Below are 9,986 nucleotides of genomic sequence, written 5' to 3'. Positions count from 1 at the left end.
CTCCCTCCCTCCCTCCCTCCCTCCCTCTCTCTCTCTCTTCTCTCTCTCTCTGTCTCTCTCTGTCTCTCTCTCTGTCTCTCTGTCTCTCTCTCTGTCTCTCTCTCTGTCTCTCTCTCTCTCTCTCTCTCTCTCTCTCTGTCTCTCTCTGTCTCTCTCTGTCTCTCTCTCTCTCTCTCTCTCTTTCTCTCTCTCTCTCTCTCTCTGTCCTGTTGACCTACCTACTACCTTGAAGTAAGCATTCAAAACTGGATGAGGAGCAGATCTTCACCTCCCCCATCTCCCCTCGAAATCCGTTCCCCAGTCTCATGCCAGCTCTGTAGCAGACACCTACTGTGGCCTTCCCTTCTTCTCTGCCCCATCTCAAGCAGACCACACAGATCTCCTCCAACCTTCCTCCTGACTCATTCCATTGTCCCAGCACCCAACTCCAGTAGGCATCCCCTGAGAATCCCAAGGTCATGGTCAAGCCAGCCAGAGATGTAAGTAAGCCAGGGAAGTAGGTAGGTGAGTGTCAGATCTTCATTCTCCCTCCCTTCTTCCATATCCCATTCCCCACTTTAATCTCCAGCTCTGTAGCAAGCAGACTTCCTGTTGTGGCTTCTCCTCATTCTCTGTCCCCATTCTCAGGGACTAAGTAGACACTGGTAGAATACCCTGCTTTCTGCCCTCTTGTGGGCCCCCTCAGTACTCCTCTTCTAGTCCATCCCCTTTTTAAGTGCAGCTCTGAATACCTAGAAACACATTCTACCTGTAACCCCCAGTGGCTGTACCTAGCAGGATCCCAGAAGAATTTTATACCAGGAAACACACAGCCATCAAAACTAACCAGAGGAGACAGAGAAGAACACTACATATTCATCAAAGAAAAAATCCACAAAGATGGCATTTCTTGGTATTGGAATGTATTCTGCATGCTACCAAAGGAGAAACATAAATACCAGCCTAGCTGACAAATTCCTCAATCTGCAATGGTGACCTGCTTGCAAGATAAGCTAGTTCGATGGTAGCACGAACCAATATCAGATCTGAATTCAGACCTGCTGCATAAGATGGAATCCATACCCAACACTGCATGGATGAACAAGAACATGAGCTAGCCCAGGGGCCTAGGATACAACCAAATATTATTATTCTGCTAAAGGAAAGTAGCAATAAAATGACTCCTAATGATATTCTGCTCTACTCATAGATAGGTGCCTTGCTCAACCGTCATCAGAGAATCTCTCCTGCAGCAGATGGCAACAAATACAAAGACCTAAACTCAACCCTAAATGGGGTATCTCCATCAAATTCTTCCCCTCAGGGCTCAGGAAACCCTGTGGAAGACAAGGAAGAAGAAGTGTAGGATCCAATGTGGCGAGGGTGGGGCAGAAGACACCCAGAGGCCCAGGCGACAATGTGATGCGCAAGTGTGTGGTAGAGAAATGGGAGAGAAAGAACAGCAGAATGGTTTGTGTGTTATGAAGAGAGTCAGAACTGGAAACATCAGGAAAAACAGCCTGATGTGAGAAGCTTGAGCTGCCACCTGAGACCCTGTTGATGCCCCAGCTTGTGTTGCTGCCAAAGGTCATGTCTTGGTCCTGCAGCATCCATGGCCTATGTTACCACCAAAGGCTACCTGGTCTAGGTTGCCACCTGGGGCTATGTTGATGTCCAAGGGCTGTACAGAGTTGGCCCTGACTCTTACTAAAGCAGTGCAGGAGACTGATCCTGTTGGGTGAAAACAGGAGAGCTGGCACTAGTCCCTTGCTAGCTGTGGCACTCCAGAACTCTGGTGAACTTGCCCTAGTCCTCACGGGCTGCAGCACCTGGAAGAATGGGCTCACATCTCGCTTAGGCAGCACAGTAGAGCTGGTTCTGGTGGCATAGGTGCAAGTAAGCCAGCCCTGGAAGCATAAGCATGGAAGAGCTGGCCCCACCCCTTGCTGGGGCAATGCTGAAGATCTGGCCCTGATGGCATGGGTGTGGAAGAGCTGGCTCCATGATGACATGAACACAGGAAAGCTAATCCTGCCCCTAGCAAGCTGCTGCAGGCAGGAAAGTTGGCCCAGCCCCTCTCCTGGGCAAAATGGGAGAGCTGGTCCTGGCATCATGAGAACAGGAGAGCTGGCAGGCTGACCAACTCAGCTATCAACCAGGCTCAGATCAAAGCCTTTGAGTTGACTCTCCCCATCTGCTGAAACATGTGCAGGGGCTGGTCCTGCAGAACCAAAGCTGCAGAATCTCCATGACACAGGGTGAAAACAGTATACCAGAGAAGTCCTGGTGAAGATCCAGTATTGATAGCGTAGCAGAAGCCAGAGGCCTTGAACCAGACCAATGACTTGTTGCAATGAATATTTATTTGAAAGTAAATTGCTTGGGGCAAAAGAATATACTGTGTGGGTGACATAGTGCTGCTCCCACAGCAAGGTGGTTTTCTATATGGTTGGTTGGTTGGTTAGTTGGTTGGTCGGTCGGTCGGTCGGTTGGTTGGTTGGTTGGTTGGTTGGTTGGTTGGTTGGTTGGTTGGTTGGCTGGTTGGTTGGTTGGTTGGTTGGCTGGTTGGTTGGTTGGATGGTTAGTTGGTTGGTTGGTTAGTTGGTTGGTTGGTTGGTTGGTTGGTTGGTTGGCTGGCTGGCTGGCTGGCTGGCTGGCTGGCTGGCTGGCTGGTTGGTTGGTTGGTTGGTTGGTTGGTTGGCTGGCTGGTTGGTTGGTTGGTTGGTTGGTTGGCTGGTTGGTTGGTTGGTTGGTTGGTTAGTTGGTTGGTTGGTTGGCTGGTTAGTTGGTTGGTTGGTTGGTTGGTTTAGTTTGGTATATATATGATTGAGATTATAATGTGAAATTCATAAAGAATCGATAGAAGTTTTTTTTTTAAAGTATACGAGCCACAGGGGATGGAGGACAGCAAGGAAACAAGGCCTTCTAAACACAGAAGGACAGATGTACATATGGACTCACAGAGACTGAGGCAGCACGCACAGGACCTTCACGGGTCGACTCCTAGAGCAGAAAGGAGAAGCGGCCACATGCCCCCTTCCCTAACCCACACGTTATCTCCAATTAATAAGCACTCAAAAATGAAAATTTAGTCTTTTCCAAGGCAGTGCCACTTAGGAAACAAACTGTTCTTAAGAGTAGGCTACATGGGGCTGGAGAGATGGCTCAGTGGTTAAGAGCACTGACTGCACTTCCAGAGGTCCTGAGTTCAAATCCCAGCAACCACATGGTGGCTCACAACCATCTGTAATGAGATCTGATGCCCTCTTCTGGTGTGTCTGAAGACAGCTACAGTGTATTCATATATAATAAATAAATAAATAAGTAAATAAATAAATAAATAAATCTTTAAAAAAAAAGAGTAGGCTACATGACCAACACCTGATGGCCAATGGAAAACAAAATTAATGGCATCTTTGGTTGCTTCTTGACTCATAATGTCATGCCAGGGCTTTTTCCTGTTTCTTCACTTTTTTATTCTCCTCTCTCTCTCTCTCTCTCTCTCTCTCTCTCCCCTCTCCTCTCTTTTTCTCCTCCCTCTCTCCCTTCTACATGTTCTTTTCATATATATTATGGCTTCTGGTTGTGTGTGTGTGTGTGTGTGTGTGTGTGTATGTGTGTGTGTGTGTGCGTGTGTGTGTGTTTTATGGGATCCCTGAGTGTTCAAACATGTGGGTCTCTGCATCTATACCTGTTTCTTGGGCTCTTTTGCATCTGTTTGTTTGTTTTGTCCCATTCTGATGTGTATCCCTTAGAAACCTGTTTGTTTTCTAATGAGAGATAGAAAGGGTGCGGACCCGGATGGAAGGGGGAGATGGAACTGGGAGGAGTAGGTAGAGGGTAGGCTCTTTCCCTAAGTAAACTCATGATCCTTCCTTCCTTTCTTCCTTCCTTCCTTGTTTTCTTCCATCCCCCTAGTAGTTGCTCAGGTCCCATCACTTTAAAGAGGTCACTCTTGGGAACACTCTCTAAGGATCCTTTCCTCTCTGTCCTGAACCCACCTTACCAACCATTGGAGCACCTAATCATGCTCTGTGCTCACTTGTAATTGAGCATCTGCTTTCATAGATAATATCAGCATGGTTTCCTGTTTGACTGACAGCACCTTGGTTCAAGATGCCTGGGGCAGCAAGGGAAATTCCTGCAGCTACCAATTAAAGAGACAAACTGCCCTATCTTCCAGCATCTTTTTTATTTTTTTACTTCTTTAGATTAATCTTTTCTTGTGTGTGTGTGTGTGTGTGTGTGTGTGTGTGTGTGTGTGTTGCCCATGCATGCAAATGTACAGTACTTGAAAGCCTGGTACCCACAAAAGTCAGAAGGCAGCTTCTGATCCCCTGGAACTGCAGTTACAGATGCTTGTGAACCATTATGTGAATGCTGAGAATTTAACGGGGTCCTCTGCAGAGGAGTAAATACTCTTAACCACTGGACCATCTCTCTAGTCCAAACCTTCAGTATCTTTGCTTACTTACAAGAATGACATCAGAAGTATTGCTTATTGTAATCAGATAAAGAGCATATAATCAATACTGTTAGTGATTTAAATAGTCCTGTAACTATGGAAAACACCTGCCCAGTGCACCAGGAAGAGGTTGGTCTCCTGCATTTGTCTCACTGGCACCATCTGACTAAGCTGCTACGCCACAGGCTGAACTCCCTGGAAAGCCCCTCTATTCTAGTTTAGCCCAATTAGCACAAATTACTTACAATGTTGTCTCAAATGGTCAACTGAAACACTTGAGGAATGCCAATAACTACAGAGTAATATCCTGTATGTGTCTGTGCATGTGCATGTGTACACACACACACACATACATACACACTCCACAGGTTTCTCAGTCCAAACAACCCAGTGCTCTGAGAATATTTATGTGGATGAAGTAGGTCTTGCTGAGGACAAACAAGGCCATTGTTATTGAATGTTCGACCCCATCCAGAAAACTGTACAAAAAATTGTACAGTTCTTATGAAGGGAAGTAAGGTAGGATGTGACACAGGAAAGTCTAAGATGGTGACATCAGGTCTTGCTTTTCATCTGGTTCCAAGAGTAATGTGTGACTCTGTTCTCCCAGGAAAGAAAATGCATTTCACACTGTATTAACAATCTAAAAAGTGGGGCTTCCATAGCATAAAACTTGTACTGCTTAGAGTAGACTAAACATTTGTGTCGCTCAAATTCATACTTGGAAGCCCCCAACTCCAAGGTGGGTATATTTGAAGATACAGCCCCTAAGGAGGGGGAACAGAAGAAGGAGCTGTGTGAGGATCCAGAAGAAACATCTGCCATCTAAGAAGGGAGATCTCACCAGGAATATTCAACCCTCTGCATGAACTTCAGCCTCAAGTTTAGCAGAAATGATCGTCTACTGCTTAAATCACCAACTTGTAGTATTTATTATAGTACGGCAGCTAGAACTGACTGGGGCAAGTCTGTTTTGACCAAAGCAAAATTTACCACAGCAAACACATTTTAAAAAAAATAGATGCCTTAGTAACTTCAGCACAAACAGAAGATGAGCACAGACGAGTTAATGATTTGTCCTTTTAAAATAAAATATTAATGACAGTGAGTATATCGATTCTTTGAAACTATAGCCTTGATAAATATTTGATGACATTTGATGAGTGAACAAATGAATTAGCAGTGGTCACTTTCTATGACAAGTGAGACCGAGACCCTGGCTCACTGCTCCCGGATACATAAAACCACAGGAGATCAAGATTACAGGAATGAATGGATTCTGTCTTGCAAACTGAGTCATCCTTTAAATTGATATTAAAAGATCAACATTCTAAGAGACATCCCATTGCCTGCTGGCAAGGCGAGAAGTTGTTCTGGGATGATTGCAGAGCCAGGCTTAGATTCTCTAGGAAACCTGTATCCCCTATATCCAGTGTCCGTGAAGAACGGTGGAAAGGGGAAATGATAGAGAAGCCAGAACACAAGGAAAAGACTCTCCATGCTAATCCAAGCCTTATGTTGTAAGTTGAAGATGCTGTAATACTGAGAGAGCAGCGACTTGCTTAGCTCTAGGCTGGAAATAAGCAGCAGCTGCTGATCTTCAGACTGCAAAGTTGGATCATTTTATCTGCCCGTGATTATCTGAGGGTTGCAAAGGGGTGGGTGATTTATCTTCACTATGATCCATAGATATAGAGATAGAGATAGAGATAGAGAGAGACAGAGAGAGAGAGAGAGAGAGAGAGAGAGAGAGAGAGAGAGAGAGAGAGAGAGAGAATGATAAAAACAGTCTCAACATCTTGATTCTAGGAACACATACTCATTAGTATTGCTATTTTTATGTTGTTTGGTGACATCATGCAGTTTCCAGTGTGCTATACTGTTTGCTGTGGTCTAGATGTTCAGTGGTGCCAAGACTCATGTGTTGGGTGGTAGCTATTGAGATGTACTGGAACCTTTAAGAAGTAGAGAGGGGAAGATCTTTATGGTATTGAAGGGTACGTTTGAGGGAATTTTAAGATACTCTTTTAAGAAGAAGAATCTTCTTCTTTTTGTACTCTGGCTCATGACGTAAGCAGTTTTTTCCCCAAGTCTCCCCTCTCGCCACAATCTGCTACCTCACCACAATCCCTAAGGAAGATCATCATAGACTAGAAAATCCAACTGCAAGATGAAATGAATGTTTTATGCTCACATGTTGCCTGCTACATGTATTTTACTACAGGCTCAAGAAGCTAAACAGCATCCTCTTGTCTAGTGCAGCCTAGCACTTGGAAGAGTCTGAAATTCTAAAACTAAGGCACAAATAATATCTGTATGATCTCAGACGAGCACTTCACTCTGGTGTTTCATAGTCTGCTCAGACGTTCCCTTCTGTAGCTGATGTCTGACCACTGGGCTTCATCACATTGCCCAGAGAGATTCTCTAGTGGAGGCATCAATCTGCAATCACTCTCCTCGAAGGTAGACATAGATGATTTTACAGAGAGGGAATGTTCCTGCTTCAAATGAAACCCTTATCTCCCCTTATCTAGTTACTTTGAAACCATCCCATGAGCATCTATTGGATGTGTGTGAAGCAGCAGGTGTAGAGAAACCTGCCATCTGACGGGGCTTTCTCAATCCCCAGCCTCTCCCATCTTCTCTTTTTCATTGTCTCTCTAATTACACTCTCTGGTTTTGCCTGGAAAAATATTTTCTTTGCATCCAGACAGGTAAATTCTCAGGTAGAGGACCAGAAAAGGAAGGAACAAACAGAGCCAGAGAACACATGGTGAGAGGCAGAGATGGGGCTTCTATGCTTCCTGCTGCTTTTTTTTCTACACAAGGAATTTGGAGCCTAGAATATACTTCAGAAATGATGCTTCTCTTGGCTCAGCATGCCAAATTCCTCCCTCGTTGAAACAAGAATCCGGCAGATCTGTGCTGAACAACAATGGATACCAGACCCAGAGTTAGAGGCTTGACATCTGGTCCTGATTCCATCTTCATCTTAAGCAAAGCATGTGCAGGGTAAGGGTGGGATAGATGACTGTTTGGGTCCTTCTGTGCTTACAGGAATCTTAGCATCCTTGCAAGCCCCAAAGTGTGGCCCAATAATTGAGACCTTTTGGGTTTAGCTTAGGAATTCTGAAAGATAATGCTTAATGTGTCACTCCTTGGGCACAGTCTTTCACTGGTGCCCAATGCCAGCTTCAGACAGTTTCTTCCTCTGAAACTAAGGCTTTTCGTTCTAAGATCTTCATTCCTGGTGAATTTTCCTGGTGTCAGATCACCAGGGCCCCTTATCTCTTCCCATTCCCATACCAATTTTCATTTTCTTAGAGTTTGACAAACTCACTCATTCCAGGGAATAACTGACAAGAAAACCAATGAAGCTTCCTGCAATTCGTTATGATTTTGCTAAAGATAGCATCTTTAGTGACCTTCAACTATGAGAGAAAAGCAATGATTGAAAAAATTTAATAGCTGAATAATTTCAACAACTATGATTGAGAGATACAATGTTTTTGACATCTTTTGCTGTATTTTTGTTTTTCTTTCTATTATTACGCCACAGGAATGGTCATCACTTCTGCTAATGTGTGAATCTGGTACTCAGGGTGAAACCGAATAGTAAATATTTAATGGATTCTTCCAAGCTTGAGAGCTTATTAGAATGACTTTGCTCTGTTCTCTCATGCATCCACACATCCTGGAAGTATTCCCAGGGTACAGTGGATGCTTAATAAATATTCATTAAATGAATAAACAGACATCATCCCATAGGAAGAGAGCTGGGAAGGCAAACAAGCCAGAGTTTCTTTTCTTGAGGAACATACAGAAGCACACAGATGTGAGGGATGAACGTGAGAGATGTCTTACAGCAATGTGCAATCGTTCTTATCCACCAAACCCAACAGTACAAAAAAAAGAAAGAAAAAGAAAGAAAGGGAGAAAGAAAGAAAGAAAGAAAGAAAGAAAGAAAGAAAGGAAGGAAGGAGGGAAGGAGGGAGGGAGGGAAGGAGGGAGGGAGGGAAGGAAGGAAGGAAGGAACTAGGAAGGAAGGAAGGAAGGAAGGAAGGAAGGAAGGAAGGAAGGAAGGAAAGAAGAGTATCCAGTGTTGTCTGAAAAAATAAATTTGTGTAATTAAATATTGTTACGGTGAGTTGTAAGGTGAAGTAACATAAGGAAGGAGAGGAACCATCCAAAAATCTAAGTAGATTGCACTGGCTCCGGAGGTTTCAGAGTGAGGTTGGCTCTGGGTTATTAGATTATGTTTATGATCTATGAGAAACATATGCACCAAGAATACAGGTCCACACTCTCAAAACCTCCACACTGGAAAAAAAAAAGCATCGGGTTCTCTTTCAATTTCAATTTTCTGACGGAATATTTACTGCGCACAGAGGACACAGCATAGTTGAGCCTAGAGTTAATGCTAGTTATCTCTGCTAACCACGGAGGTGGTATCCTTGGGAAGTGCCCTGTAAGAACCAGTTCTTTCATAGTAAAAGGAATATCCTGATAAATTAAGGCAAAAGAAAAAGTCAGATGTATGAACATTTTCAGCCAAACAGCCGAAAGTTGGTTATCATTATGATTGCAAGACTATGCTTAAGACTTTCCAGAGATGCCGGGCGGTGGTGGCGCACGCCTTTAATCCCAGCACTTGGGAGGCAGAGGCAGGTGGATTTCTGAGTTCGAGGCCAGCCTGGTCTACAGAGTGAGTTCCAGGATAGCCAGGGCTATACAGGGAAACCCTGTCTCGAAAAACAAAACAAAAAAAAAAAAAAAAGACTTTCCAGAGAGCAGAGCTGGTGCTATTTGGGAGTGAGCTTGGTGTTCTCTGCCCTGAAGAGGTCCCTCTGCCTGCTTTGGAGTAGGCATGGTAGAAGGCGATTTCTGAAGGTGTGTAAGGCAGTGTTCATGTGGATCAAACGTTGAAGTGTAAGCTTTAGATCTTCAAGTTCATCTCTCAGCCTGAAAGTTGTAATAATCAAAGATAGCAAAAATACTACTAAGAAGTAAAGACAAATTAATAATGGAACAACACTTCTCAAGATCTTGCTCTTAGCTTCATGGCCAAACTTCTTTGTTTCTAAGTTTTGTAACAATTAAATTATCCCAAATCCCAGAAAACTGGCATGTAAATGACCACTGTCCCCTAAAACACTCAGGAGGAGATGTATGCTAAACATCCAAAAGTTGGTTATCATTTTTTATGATTTGCAAGACATCGCACAGACATTTTTATTATAGTATTGAAATGACTAAAACTTCTTAGCTTACAAAAATGTATTGAATTATTAACAGATCCGTGGGATGTATTGTAGAAAATTAAATACCTACGCAGAGACTCGGCAATTGGTAGCAGACATGATATAAAAACCTTCCTCATTACCTGACCCCTCCCTTTGTGCTTTTATTCTCACCTCCTGTTAATTCTCTTATCAACAATCCCTTTTTCCATCGGTCACTTAGCAAACAGACATTTAGTTTTATATTTGCGAGCCACTGAGGTTATCCTTGGGAAATGCATTGTAAGAACAAATTATTTCAC

Source organism: Grammomys surdaster, unplaced genomic scaffold, assembly GCF_004785775.1.
Source record: "Grammomys surdaster isolate TR1022 unplaced genomic scaffold, NIH_TR_1.0 185, whole genome shotgun sequence".
Taxonomy (NCBI): Eukaryota; Metazoa; Chordata; class Mammalia; order Rodentia; family Muridae; genus Grammomys; species Grammomys surdaster.
Note: the sequence above shows the minus strand (reverse complement) of the source record.